The following is a 15,694-nucleotide window of genomic DNA, read 5'->3' as shown; positions in this document are numbered from 1 at the left end:
GTCCAACTCTCACATCCATACACGACTACTGGAAAAACCATAGCCTTGACTAGACGGACCTTTGTTGGCAAAGTAATGTCTCTGCTTTTTAATATGAAAAGCAGGCCAAATCAGGCCCCCCAGCTGTCATAGGCATTGGGCACCAGATTGAGGAACTGTCCCTCTTCAGCTGCTCTGGACTCCATATAGCACCACTGCTGTGGCTGCCCCTGCTTCCGGGCTCCTGGACACTGTGGATGCTTCCACCACAGCCATAATGAAGTCTCTCTCCCTGTTTCTTGGCATTGTGAGATGTAAATCCAGTGTTAAGGGGTCATAGTAGATTTTCCTAGCCTGGATCACTTTTCTATGACCTAGTGTGCAGAAAGGCAAATGAGATGCTGAACTTGCAGGCATCTGTCCTAAGTAATGGATAAGGACTCTGCCTCCCCCAAAGATTACATACATCTGGGGTGTGGGGTGGGTTTTCGCAATCACAGAAAGGAGGTCGTAAGTGGGGAGGGAAAATAAAAACAAAACAGAACAAAATCAAGCAAAATTTCTCACAAATGTGCATTGCGCATATTAATGTAAGGCCAGTTCCAGTAACTGTAGAAAAAATTCCTTCTAGACTCTGCCAAAATTTGACATAGTAGTCATAGTTAGAAGTTGGGAGAAGTTACATTAGGTTCTTTACTCAAATAGATATTTTTCTAGTAGAGAAAGGATGAAAAGTTCGTATATAGTTGTTCCTTGGATCTCACTAATGACAATTTTTAAAATATTGTCAACAATATTATATGTGCCTTTTGTGTTTATCCCCAAGAGATCTTTGCTTGTAATTAATCATCATAATGTCTTGTCAATGCCATATTCAGAATTAAAATTCAGGTAACTAAGTGATAGTTTAAATGGAAATGAAATTTTTATTTACCTACATGCAAAAATATTAGATACAACATTAATAAAACTCATGGTCTTGATATTGTTATATAAGGAAATTCAATAAATAAAAAAAAGCCACTTTAAATGTTAATTCATGATATTATTTCAAAGGAAATTTATTTCATATTCATAGACCAGAAAAGAAAATGCTTAGATCACACTGAGTGTGTTTAATAGATCACATGAGATGAAGCAGTATTGACAGACTATGGCAATTTCTTACTGTCTGGGAAAGTCAGAGTCATTGCTGTCACTGGAAGTACCCAAAAGAAACATATTAACCAATTAAAAAAATCAATTTTCATAGCTTATGCTGTCACCAGTATTGAAGTTTAAATACACATGACTGAAGGGCTTGTCTGTATTCTTGTCATGTAGTATGTGAAAATAAGACACCAGTATAGCATATTTAATATTTATCAAAGATTTAGAAATTGAAAGAAGCACACTATGATGTCATGTTACTTTAGTCCAATACTCTGCTGCAGCATATATTTCTGGTAAACTTTAGAGACGGATAGGGATCGGAAAGACTTTGGCAAACATTTTCAGTGTATGAATGCACACAATCTAAAATTAAAAGCCCTTTCTTATACTACCTTTACTTGAAATGTATATTTGTTCTAAAATCACATTTGTGACAGGTATTGCAGTTTGCTTAGCTCCTCCTTATTTCGTCAGTCTTCTAGGATATCTTTCTAAAGCAGATGTTGGAAAACTAAAAATTACATTTTCAGTACTCCTATACTGCTAAGGATCTGACTGCTAATTAATTCCCACCAAAAAGATCCATCCACATGAGAACTGGAAAATCCAAGTGAGAATGAAGACATCCTCCTGCCCTTTTGAATATTTTTTACTGGTAGGCAAGGTCTTGCAGATGTGAAGTTTTCCTGCAGCAGTATTATAGCTCCTCTTCTCCCATTTCCTGGTTTCAGAGATTGTTATCATTTTCTAGGATCCAGGCACCAGTTTTGTATGTTGCAAGACATTTGTGGTAGTGTTGACTTCCTGATATCTGGAATACAACCATGGATCATCTTCATCTCAATAGTTTCAGTGGTGGGACTTCCAGTTTTAATGGTAGGAGCTCCTATTGGCTGGCAGGTTCTCATGGTTTGGAAATTATTCCTGAATTCCCAGAATAAACTGCACTCCTCCAACTCTTCCAGTGATTTTATGGGCACTTACTCCCTTACATAAAATCCCTTTCTAAATAGATGCAAGATGCTTTAGTGTTTCCTATTTCCTGTTTAGAGCATTAACTGATAAAACATCTAAAAATAATCTCCCCAGAAAATTTAATCTGTCTCCTAAAAATGAATTTTGGAATCCAACCAAAATATTATAGCAGTTCTGTTTGAATGTGGACCAATCTTGGAGAAGTAGTCAGTCAGAACTCTCCCAGAAGACGTTGACTTTACCTGAACCCTAACTTCTTTACAGATGCAAGACAAAGAAAAGAACATAATCTGCCAGTCCCATTCACGTAGTTAGTTGAGGTTATCATCATCCTCTCTGTGACCTTGAATCTGGATCCCCCAAAGCTGTCTTTCACCAACACATTCACATTCCTGTTGCTATTACACCTTCATTTGAAACATAGGCAAGAAGATATTTAATATGTAATGACAGAATTGTTTAGAATTTCCAGGAATAGAAAAATCAGAGAAGGAAAAATATATTCATCAGTCTAGTTTTCCAGCTGGGCTTCCCTGGTAGCTCAGCTGGTAAAGAATCTGCCTGCAATGCAGAAGACACAGGCTGGAGTCTTGGATCAGGAAGATCCCTTGGAGAAGGGATAGGCTACCCATTCCAGTATTCTTGGGCTTCCCTGGTGGCTCAGATGGTAAAGAATCCACGTGCAATGCAGGAGACCTGGGTCATGAAGGTACCCTGGAGAAGGGAATGGCAACCCACTCCAGTATTCTTCCCTGGAGAATCCCCATGGACAGAGGTGCCTGGTGGGCTACAGTTCATGGGTTCACAAAGAGGTGGACACGACTGAGTGACTAAGCACAGTTTTCCAATTAGACATCATTACATCCATCATGAAATGCTTTATTTGCTTTCTTTTATTCTATTCAAAATAATGAAAGATCTACTTCTCAGAGATGACTAAATTTTACTTAGTCATAAAAAAAGGAAAAAACCATTGTGACTGCATTCCTAAACACTTGTTTCCTGTTCATTTGTGTTCAGTTTTATGGTAGTGGTAATTAGTGAATTACTTACTTAACCAAAATATCTTCTTAGTAATCAGGAGTTCATATTTTACAGTTATCACTAGGTTCTTCAAAATAAATGGTGGCAAAAAAGCATTTGGAGCCATAAAAAATGTGCCATCTAGTGAAATTAAAACTGGCTTGCCAGAGCATTACACAAAATGACATGTTGCTCAAAGGAAGTCCATTTTACTAGGAATAAATAAACACGGGTGGGAAATAAATTTCTGTTTCAGATTTCAAATGCAGTTGTTCACAATATTGCACCTAAGGGTGAAAAACAAATGAGGTAAATGAATTTGTGTATACATTTCATGATTTTCCAGCAGTGTTATAATTAAAACTATAAAACGTCGCCTTTAGCAAACAGCTATTGTGGGAATTCTTTCACACAGCCTTGTGCATGGAAGCCCCATTTTGTTTGTCTTGACTTCCTCTGACAATGATTGCAACTGTCTGCTGAGAGAAGGGGAAATGTAATTTTTATGTAGAATTATTCACAAGAAAGACAAATGTTATCAGGATTAGCTCACCCTGATTAGCTTCTGAAAAATAGACACTTCAAAATCAAAACTGAAGTTTCCATCATAGAAAAGAGAAAAACTATCTCTGTGTTTTGAATGGAACCACTAAGGCCCTAATAGTCCCTGGTTAGAGTCTCAGAAAATCGTAAACCATACATAGAACTGCACAAACTCTAAGACAGGCTGGTGGGTTTAGTTGAATCTTCACACTGTCAGTATCTCTGTCAGTCTTTTGTACCTAATCCCTCATGTCACCATATTTATTTTATCTTTAGCTAAAATGCAGACTACAGCCACATTTTCTTCCAACATTATTATTATTATTTTTAGACAGAACATCAAATTTCTTTTTTTTTTTACTTTATAATATTGTATTGGTTTTGCCATACATCAACATGCATCCGCCACGGGTGAACACATGTTCCCCATCCTGAACCCTCCTCCCTCCTCCCTCCCCATACCATCCCTCTGGGTCACCCCAGTGCACCAGCCCCAAGCTTCCTGTATCCTGCATCGAACCTGGACTGGCGATTCATTTCTTATATGATATTATACATGTTTTAATGCCATTCTCCCAAATCATCCCCCCCTCCCTCTCCCACAGAGTCCAAAAGACTATTCTATACATCTGTGTCTCTTTTGCTGTCTCTCCTACAGGGTTATCATTACCATCTTTCTAAATTCCATATATATGCGTTAGTATACTGTATTGGTGTTTTTCTTTCTGGCTTGCTTCACTCTGTATAATCGGCTCCAGTTTCATCCACCTCATTAGAACTGATTCAAATGTATTCTAAAATTTTTAATGGCTGAGTAATACTGCATTGTGTATATGTACCATAGCTTTCTTATCCATTCATATGCTGATGGACATCTAGGTTGCTTCCATGTCCTGGCTATTATAAACAGTGTTGCAATGAACACTGGGGTACAAGTGTCTCTTTCAATTCTGGTTTCCTCTGTGTGTACGCCCAGCAGTGGGATTGCTGGGTCGTATGGCAGTTCTATTTCCAGTTTTTTAAGGAATCTCCACACTGTTCTCTCATTTATTTTTCTGGAATTGAGCTGTAGGAGTTGCTTGTATATTTTTGAGATTAGTTGTTTGTCAGTTGCTTCATTTGCTATTATTTTCTCCCATTCTGAAGGCTGTCTTTTCACCTTGCTTATAGTTTCTTTTTTTGTGCAGAAGCTTTTAATTTTAATTAGATCCCATTTGTTTATTTTTGCTTTTATTTCCAATATTCTGGGAGGTGGGTCATAGAGGATCCTGCTGTGATGTATGTCGGAGAGTGTTTTGCCTATGTTGTCCTCTAGGAGTTTTATAGTTTCTGGTCTTATGTTTAGATCTCTAATCCATTTTGAGTTTATTTTGTGCATGGTGTTAGAAAGTATTATACACCATGACCAAGTGGGCTTTATCCCAGGGATGTAAGGATTCTTCAATATCCACAAATCAATCAATGTAATACACCACATTAACAAGTTGAAAAATAAAAGCCATATGATTATCTCAATAGATGCAGAGAAAGCCTTTGAAAAAATTCAACATCCATTTATGATAAAAACTCTCCAGAAAGCAGGAATAGAAGGAACATACCTCAACATAATAAAAGCTATATGTGACAAACCCACAGCAAATATTATCCGCAATGGTGAAAAGTTGAAAGCATTTCCTCTAAAGTCAGGAACAAGACAAGGGTGCCCACTTTCACCATTACTATTCAACATAGTTTTGGAAGTTCTGGCCACAGCAATCAGAGCAGAAAAAGAAATAAAAGGAATCCAAATTGGAAAAGAAGAAGTAAAACTCTCACTGTTTGCAGATGACATGATCCTCTACATAGAAAACCCTAAAGACTCCACCAGAAAATTACTAGAGATAATCAATGAATATAGTAAAGTTTCAGGATATAAAATCAACACACAGAAATCCCTTGCATTCCTATACACTAAGAATGAGAAAATAGAAAGAGAAATTAAGGAAACAATTCCATTCACCATTGCAATGAAAAGAATAAAATACTTAGGAATATATCTACCTAAAGAAACTACAGAGCTATATATAGAAAACTATAAAACACTGATGAAAGAAATCAAAGAGGGCACTAATAGATGGAGAAATATACCATGTTCATGGATTGGAAGACTCAACATAGTGAAAATGAGTATACTACCCAAAGCAATCTATAGATTCAGTGCAATCCCTATCAAGCTACCAACAGTATTCTTCACAGAGCTAGAACAAATAATTTCACAATTTGTATGGAAATACAAAAAACCTCGAATAGCCAAAGCGATCTTGAGAAAGAAGAATGGAACTGGAGAAATCAAGCTGCCTGACTTCAGGCTCTACTACAAAGCCACAGTCATCAAGACAGTATGGTACTGGCACAAAGACAGAAATATAGATCAATGGAACAAAATAGAAAGCCCAGAGATAAACCCACACACCTATGGACACCTTATCTTTGACAAAGGAGGCAAGAATATACAGTGGAGAAAAGACAATCTCTTTAACAAGTGGTGCTGGGAAAACTGGTCAACCACTTGTAAAAGAACGAAACCAGAACACTTTCTTCCAACATTAATAGACCACATCCAACCCCTGATAACATCAAGTTGGTTCCCACATCACATTGTCTTTCATCCAGCCTTGTGCGTGGCGCCCCATTTTGTTTGTCTTGCCTTCCTCTGACAATAATGTGAAGGTTGGAGTCGAATTCCTGAGGCTCATGTGTGTATTTCCTACCACATGTGTGTTTCCTCCTGTCCTGCATGCTGCTCTTTCTCAGTCTTCCACTGGTCATTCCTTTCCTTTCTGTCACTGAGTTATCAGCATTTTCCAGAGCTCAGTCCTTGTGTTTCTTTTCTTCATTTCAAAGTGTACTTTAGATAACTTTATTATGACCTATGGCCATAAATGGAGCTTCCAAGGTGGTGCTAGTGGTAAAGAATCCGCCTGCCAATGCAGAAGACATCAGAGACACAGGTTCGATCCCTGGGTTAGAAGGATCCCCTGGAGGAGGACATGGCCACCCACTTCAGTATTCTTGCCTGGAGAATTCCATAGACAAGGGAGCCTGGCAGGCTGCAGTCCATAGCATGGCAAAGAGTCAGATGCAATTGAAGTCACTTAGTGCACACCCACACACATGGCCATAAATTCCATCTTTATCCTACTATCACCAAATAAATATCACCAATCTAGACTCTCCCTTGGTTCTAGACTTCTCTATTTCACTGCCTACTTATCAAGGCATATATATTTAAACATGTTCGATAAAGAACTGATCTGTATTCCCAAACTCACTCTCTTCCTCTGAGTCTTCACTGTTGCTTTGCACTAGGAGTTCAGTCAACACTCAAGGCTCAAATTTGTTTTTCTTCCATTTTCTCAACCCAAGTCCAGTTCACCAAGTCCTGCAAAGATACCTCGGCATATATCCAGAATCTCATTACCTTTCACTGCTTCCCTCACTGCTACTTGGTTCAAGTCACCACCATGTCTCCTGAGAGCCCTGCAAAGTCTTCTGACTGGTCTCATCCCTTCATTCCTTCTCCCTCCCAAACCCATCCTCTTGATCATGCTCACCCTCAAGTCCACTGTACATGTAGTGTTAAAATGTTTCTCACAGCACATACAACTAATACTTCCAATGATTTCTATAGCATTTAGACTGACTGAAAGTCTCTTTCATAGCCTAAAATATCCTTTGTCATCTGAACCATGACTATTTGAGTGACCTGGTCTCTGAATTCTCTTGGTTCACTCACTCCCAGACTCATTGAATGTTTGGCTGCTTCTTGAGCACTAAACCGGCTTTGGAGTCTTTACATTTGCTTTTCTTCTCTAATGTTATCTTTTCTAAGACACTATGCCTGGTTATCTAAATAGCATAAGAAGCGTACATACTCTGTCTCTTATTCTGCTTTCTTTGTCTTCATAGCTCTAACAAATTTCTCTTTAGGAGGAGTTTTACATTTTATATTTTCTTTTTTGTTTGTGAATGTCATTACTTGTCGTTCTCCTTCAACAGAATGTAAGTTCTGTAAGTACATATTATTTTTCTTTGCTACTTTCTTTGTGCCTCAATCACAGCCTAGCAAATAGTAGCTGCTCAAACATTATTTACTAAATAAATAAGTACAATTTCCTTTTCCCCTCTTCTTTAAGCCAACCTCATCCTGAATATACAACATTAGTGCACAATTTAATCCCCTCCTTAAAAAAGGACCATTAATCTTTACTTGTTTACTCTGAGGCACTATCACTCCTAAACCCCCACAGATATATCACCTGAATTTCACTCTCCTTTTGACTGACAAATATTTAACATTGAAGAACAATTACAACTCATTCTTTTATTTTTATTTTGAGACAACAGATTCTTATTGAATAGTATATTGATGCCAGGAAGTGAAAAAAATAAAATAATTTTAATAAGAGCAAAAGTTTCTGAAACAGAAACACAGCTTTAGTCATAATAATTATGGTTCAAAATGACTGTCCTTTATTTTCCCTTTTATGCTGAACATAAGTTTATGTTTGTTTACATTACAGTTCCAGTTCCATTTCAGTCGCTCAACATGTCTGACTCTTCGCACACACCAGGCCTCCCTGTCCATCACCAACTCCTGGAGCCTACTCAACCTAATGTCCATAGAGTCGGTGATCATTACAGTTATAGATGCAATAAAAAAATGCAAATCTGTTACAGTATTTTAAGACTGATTTATGTTTTTACTTTTTTTGCATCCATTGTCTTTTAATGTTTGGAATTTGGCACATGCACAAGTAGCAAAATGAAGATGATGTATTTTGTTCAAGTTTATAGTCCTCAGAGCTGAGGTCAGTGTATTTGTACTCATTTTTTTTCTTCCAGTTTTGTTCAGATATAATTGGCTTACAGTGCTATATAAGTTTAAGGTATATAGCATGATTTAATTTAAATATATCATGAAGTGATTATCACAATATATAGTGAACATCCATCATTTACCATAGATACAAAATTAAAGAAACAAAAATAAATTTTTTCTTCTGATGAGAACTCTTAGCATTTACTCTTTTAAAATTTTTCATATATAGCATATAGCAATGTCAATTATATTTATTTATGTTGTATATTAATAATGTGCATGTTGCCTGCAATGCAGGAGATCTGGGTTTGATCCCTGTGTTGGGAAGACCTCCTGGAGACGGGCATGGCAACCCACTCCAGTAGTCTTGTCTCAGAAATCCCATGGACAGAAGAGCCTGGAGGGCTAAAGTCCATGTGGTCACAAAGAGTCTGACACGACTGAGTGACTAACACTCAGTTTCACTTTTACCTTACATCCCTAGTACTTATAACTGGAAATTTGTACCTTTTGACTGCCTTCATCCAATCCCTTCTGCCCTCCCTCTAGTGATGACAAATCTAATTTCTTTTTCTTTGAGTTTGTTTTTGAAGTGTAATTTTAGTTCCAGATACACAATATAGTGATTCATTATTTTTATACATTTCAAACTGATCTCCATATTAAGTCTAGTTATGATATGTTAAAATACAAAGCTATTACTTATTGACTATATATTCTCCTCCCTGTTCATTTCATTCATTTATTTTGCAACTGGAAGTTTGTTCCACTAAATATCCCTCTCCTAGTTTTTCACTCCCCCCCTACCCTCTTCAACTCTGGCAACAGGCAGTCTGTTCTCTGTATCTATAACTCTATTTCTGTTTTGTTATGTTTGTTCATTTGTTTTGTTTATTAAGATACCATATACAGGAGGAATCCTGCAATATTTATCTTTCTCTGCTTGACTAAATTCGCTTTTATGCTCCAGGTCCATTCATGTTGTCACAAATGTCAAGATTTCATTCTTTTTTAAGGCTAAGTAATATTCTACACCACACCCCAAGGTTATACAACTGAAAGAGGCAGAATCAAAAGTTTAGGTTCAATTCAACTCATTTTGGGCTTCTCCGGTGATTCAGTTGGTAAAGAATCTGTCTTGCAATGCAGGAGACTCAGGTTCCATCCCTGGGTCAGGAAGATCCCCTGGAGAAGGGAATAGCAAGCCACTCCAGTACTCCCTTGCCTGAAGAATTCCATGAACAGAGGAGTCGGGCAGGCTACAGCCCATGGGATTGCAAAGAGTTGGACACGACTGTGTGACTAACTTTCACTTTCACTTTTCAATTCATTTCAAATCCTAAACTGTCTTTTGTAATATTTTAGGAGACACTATATTAAATGCTATTTCCGTTTTTCCCTCCTGATTTTCTTTCTGCTCTAGTTAGAATTTAATGGGTTATCAATCTTTTAAATTAACTCAAAAGATTCTCAGTGTGATTAAAATTAAGCTCTTCATCAAACCCTTGCTCATGGGAGAATATAGTTGGGAAAAAAAGAATCTGCCCACCAAAGCAGAGATGCAAGAGAGATGGGTTCAATCTCTGTGTCAGGAAGATCCCCTGGAGTAGGAAATGGCAACCCACTCCAGTATTCTTCTGGACAGAGGAGTCTGGTGGGTTACAGTTGGTGGGATCACAAAGAGTCGGACACAATTGAGCATGCACTTGAGCAGGCAGAGCATTAATGATTTTCTCTGCAGAAAGGCCTAACTAGAAGTATGAGTGAAAAGCCCAATGTGTAGATTTGCATCTAATTATAAACTTTTCTGACAGATGCTTAACTGTGTTCACACTTACGCTAAAAAGAGTATATGATACTCCTATCCATCCATATTTTTTTTAAGATATGACAGCTTTGGTAGTTTATCCCCCCATAAATCAGAAGAAAATGAGAAATAAAAAATACTAAATCATTTCACAGACATTAATGCAAGCTCTTATTCATATATTTTTTAAATGACCCAGATTAGTTTTTCCCATCAAACAGTAACATGTGGAATCAGGTTCCTTGATATATCTGAACTTTAATCAGAGCAAATAATTAGGAATTGCTCACTATAACTTATTTCTAGAAATTTGAAGTGTGTCATATATCAACAGAAACAGACAAAGTGAAGGGCAGTGGAGATAAATTATGTTCATAAAATGTTCATAGTATTAGTAAAGAAGTAATGATAATTTTCAGTATGGATGTAAAAGCAAAATTCTAATTGTGAGTTAACTTTTCCACATGGTGTAGGTGTTGCATCTCCACAATCTTTATAAATAGTTTTCCAGTTTAAAGGTTTTTAAGACACAAAGTTCTTACAGGATTACAAGTATAATCTTTAAAGCTGGAGGAGACTTTACCAAGAAAACACACTATTGGTTCTCAGTGTTTTGCCTGAACAACTGAATGATAGGAAATACTACATGTTATTTATAAGCAAACTTGCCTTTCTCATGATAGGGTACTCCAAAGCATTCTTTGCTGAGTAGTATGATGTGTGTGCGTGTTCACCACGGAGGGCGGGGGGCACAAACAAAGTTACTGTGTATAACAATTGAGAAAAATTACCAGTGGTTTGGTGGGAAAGTTATGAAATAAATGACAGCAGGGGCTTGAGAAAGGATACATCAATTGAGACTATATGTGTATGGTAATATTCTTCCAGGTCTCCCTTAGAAAATCTTCAGTATAATAAATATAATTGTTCTCTGTCACACAGATAGGCCATGACCAGAGCTATTACATTGAAACTTCAAATAGACAAATTAAAAATAGTCAAATTATAAATTTGTTGTTGTTCAGTCACTCAGTCATGTCTGACTCTTTGTGACTTCATGGACTGTAGCACACCAGGCTTTCCTGTCCTTCACCCTGTCCTTCCCTGTCCTTCACCTTTAATTCTATTTATAACTCTTTTTATAAATAGAATTAAAGCAAAGAAATGTGTGACTCTGATTGGATAAGAAATTTCTTCCCTGGAAACAGCCTGACCCTCTGAAGGTTGACATACTCCAACACCCTAGTTTAAAGTGATGTAAAATCCTTGTTTATATCTGACCTGATTGACTCCCCTTCTATGCCACATACTGAGCCCATCCAATTATTGGTGTGCCTCCCTGATGAATATTAAGAGGCACTGAGGGACTGTGTGCACTCTTTTTATTCCTAACTGTAGGCACTGTGAATTGCTTGTCACAAAGTGAAGGTAGTGAGTCAAATCTAAGTCATCCCTCTCCAGCTCGTCAAATCTGAACCTGCCTTTGTGGCCTGGCCTATTTCACCCTTGAATTCGACATTCTCTGGAGAAATAGAAACATGGATGTCTGCTTTAGTTTTAGTAGGTGGGTGAAAACAGGATACAGCTGAACTATGGGAAGAACTAAAGAAGGCCTTATTCACTAAAATGCTATGAAGAAAGGTACAGATAAATAAACAAGAGTTTATTTACGATTTGACTCTGTCCCAACTGATGATTTTGCTCCATCGCTCAGCTGTGTCCGACTCTTTAACAACCTCATGGACTGTAGCCTACTAGGCTCCTCTGTCCATGGAATTCTGCAGGCAAAACTACTGGAGTAGGTTGGCATTTCCTACTCCAAGGGATCTTCCTGACCCAGGGATGTAAACTGTGCCTTCTCATTGGCAGGCAGATTCTTTACCACTGAGCCACCTAGGAAGTCCATACACAAAAAGTTATAAAGATGAAAAAGGAGGAGGGGAAAGAAATAGGAGGTAAGAGGAAAAAGGGAGGAGGTGAGGCTAGGGATTAAAAAATTAGTGATGTTTAAACTCTTAAATCTCACCATGGTCCATATCAGACTTGCTATATGTCTTATCATCTATAGGCCATTGACTTCCACATTTATCTCCAGCTGCAGTGCTTCTCATGAATTCTAGACTAACATATCCATGCATAGGTGATACTCTATATCTCTGGTATGTCTGACTGGCATCTTACTTACCAGTTCAAAACTAAACTTTGGATATTTTCTCTCCAATGAAGGATCTCTGTTGGGAGTTCTCCCACCACTCAGATGTCAACACAATATAAAGTGAACTATTGTGTTGACATTGACAGATACTGTATACTTTGGTGTGCTTTCCTTTCTTTACCTGCCTTTTTATACTCTTCACTATTTTCATATTTCACTGAGAATTCCGTTAGCCTAAAATATTATAAAGCCAATGGAATGTAAACTATCTGAGGTCAAGGACTTAGTAAAATTTGTTCCCTGTTGTATTTCTGATATATAGAATAGTGACTCAGTGCTCAATCAACATTTACTGAATATCAAATGTCAGTTGAATCCAAATATTATTATGATTATGTTTACAAATTATAGTCCGTTGTCATTGGGATATATGTTGGATGGGGACTGGATGAGTAAGTAAAATTTTCTAAGATGTTATAAATTTGGCATGTTTTCATTGAAAGAAGTTTAAAATTCAAGGTAGTGTTATGAATATACATTTTATATATTTTGATTAATGTACATTTCTGACTTTGCCAACTACTTAACAAATTCTTTGTTTGCTTTCATATTTTTTATTGAAACATAATTTATATAAATTATTATGTAAGTTCAGTTCAGTTCAGTTCAGTTCAGTCACTCAGTCGTGTCCAACTCTTTGCGACCCCATGAATCACAGCACACCAGGCCTCCCTGTCCATCACCAACTCCCAGAGTTCACTCAAACTCACCTCCATCGAGTCGGTGATGCCATCCAGCCATCTCATCCTCTGTCGTCTCCTTCTCCTCCTGTCCCCAATCCCTCCCAGCATCAGAGTCTTTTCCAATGATTCAACTCTTCGCATGAGGTGGCCAAAGTACTGGAGTTTCAGCTTTAGCATCAGTTCTTCCAATGAACACCCAGGACTGATCTCCTTTAGAATAGACTGGTTGGATCTCCTTGCAGTCCAAGGGACTGTTAAGAGTCTTCTCCAACACCACAGTTCAAAAGCATCAATTCTTCAGCGCTCAGCTTTCTTCACAGTCCAACTCTCACATCCATACATGAGTACTGGAAAAACCATAGATTTGACCATATGGACTTTTGTCAGCAAAGTAATGTCTCTGCTTTTGAATATGCTATCTAGATTGGTCATAACTTTCCTTCCAAGGGGTAAGCGTATTTTAATGTCATGGCTGCAGTCACCATCTGCAGTGATTTCAGAGACCCAAAAGTAAAGTCTGACGCTGTTTCCACTGTTTCCCCATCTATTTCCCATGAAGTTATGGGAGGTACATGTGTACAATATAGTGATTCTCAACATTAAAAGTTATACTCCACTTAAATAGTTATTATAAAAAAATTTGCTTCATTTTCAAAAATTTAATTTATTTAAACTAAAACAAAAAAACATATAATTCACCTATTTCTCCCATCTAGCACTCCCTGCCTCTGGCAACAATCAGTCTTTTTAATCTATGTCTTTTGATTGAAGAATTTAGTTTATTTACATTTAAAATGAATATTGACAAGTAGGTGCTTATTGCTATTTTGTTTATTGTTTTCTGACTGTTTTTATAGTTTTTGTTTCTTTTTTCTTCTCTTGTTCTCTTCCTTTGTGGTTTGATGACTCTTTTATGGAATGCTTACATTTTCTTTGTCTTTTGTGTCATTACCATAAGCTTTTGATTTGGGTTACCTTTAGGATTACCCTTGGGGCTTCCCTGGTGACTGTGGCTCAGTGGTAGAGAATCCATGTGCAGTGCAGGAGATGTGGGTTTGACCCCTGGGTTAGGAAGATCCTCTGGAGAAGGGCATGGCAACCCACTTCAGTATTCTTGTCTGGAGAATCCAATGCACAGAGGTGCCTGGCAGGCTACAGTTCTTAGGTTTGCAAAAAGTCAGATATAACTGAAGTGACTGAGCACACACACACAAGAATAACCATTATGTGATTATGTAAATCACATAATGATCTACAACAAATATTTTAAGTTGATAACAACTTAAGTTTGATTCCATTATAGAGCTCAATATTATTACTTCTCCCTCCATATGTTTTATTAAAAAGCTAAGTATGAATGATTTAGAAATAATAATGAATCTTATAACAATCAATTTGGAGGCAGAATAGATTAAAGTAGCTTCATTTATAAAGTCATTACAACACCTCATCATTTAGGGTGAATAATTACTTATACTGCATCATTTTTGATAGTTAATTGCTATGATTTGGCAAGAATGTGAGTATGCACAGTTTGCTAAGATGAAACCTCATTCACCACTGCTTTTCACTGATCTATTTTGAAATAAATATAGAACTTCTTGAATTAAGTCCAATGAAAAGTTAATTATTTAAAATGACTGTAGGGCTTTGTCCAATCTTTAGAAGTAGGTAGAAAATAATGGAAGAATGTTTATATTTCCTGATTTATAATAGTATGTAGTTTTATTAAGAATATTTCCCTCATGTATCAATACATATGCATAAATTTGAAGGTTAGTCGTAAGGCCAGATTCCTAGCCATGTGTGCTTATGTAACAAGAATGGAGAAAGAGGAAGGAATAAACCACATTTGACTGAATCTTGAAAATCTACATGCAGAAAAATTGAGACATTTCACCCTCTAAGTCAGCAATAGTCACTGTTCATGCTGCAAGCAGTCAAGTAAATGTAGATGCTTTTCTTTGGACTATTTCCTCAAAATAGTGAGGACTTATAAATTATTTATGTTATTGTATAATGGTTTCATAACCAAAACTGATTAAACTAAAACATTTCAGAGTGAGATAGATGTAAAATTCACAAAGCTACACTAACCATTGTTGCATTTTGGCATTTACTTGGGTACTCAGAGATGATACTTGATACTGCATACAGAATTGCTGTCAGTGTGGTGTTAATGAACCTATATTTGCCATCTCTGAAACATTTTTCATAGGGTTGGTAAACAGTTGTGGGTGTTCACTTCCTCCCTTGGTTACATAAAGCCATTTAAAAATATTCTCTCCTGAATATATTTCTTTCTCATTTTATTTTTGTCTCCAGTAATTAGGACAATGTTATCATCAGTTTATCTAAAGAATCTTTATTGTATTTCTCTGTGTATTGCACTGTATTGTATTATTTTTCCTTTTCCCCTGATTTCCTTTAATCCTACTTTCTTTGTTCAATAACAC

Source organism: Bison bison, unplaced genomic scaffold (genome assembly GCF_000754665.1).
Source record: "Bison bison bison isolate TAMUID 2011002044 unplaced genomic scaffold, Bison_UMD1.0 scf7180017864451, whole genome shotgun sequence".
NCBI lineage: Eukaryota > Metazoa > Chordata > Mammalia > Artiodactyla > Bovidae > Bison > Bison bison.
Note: the sequence above shows the minus strand (reverse complement) of the source record.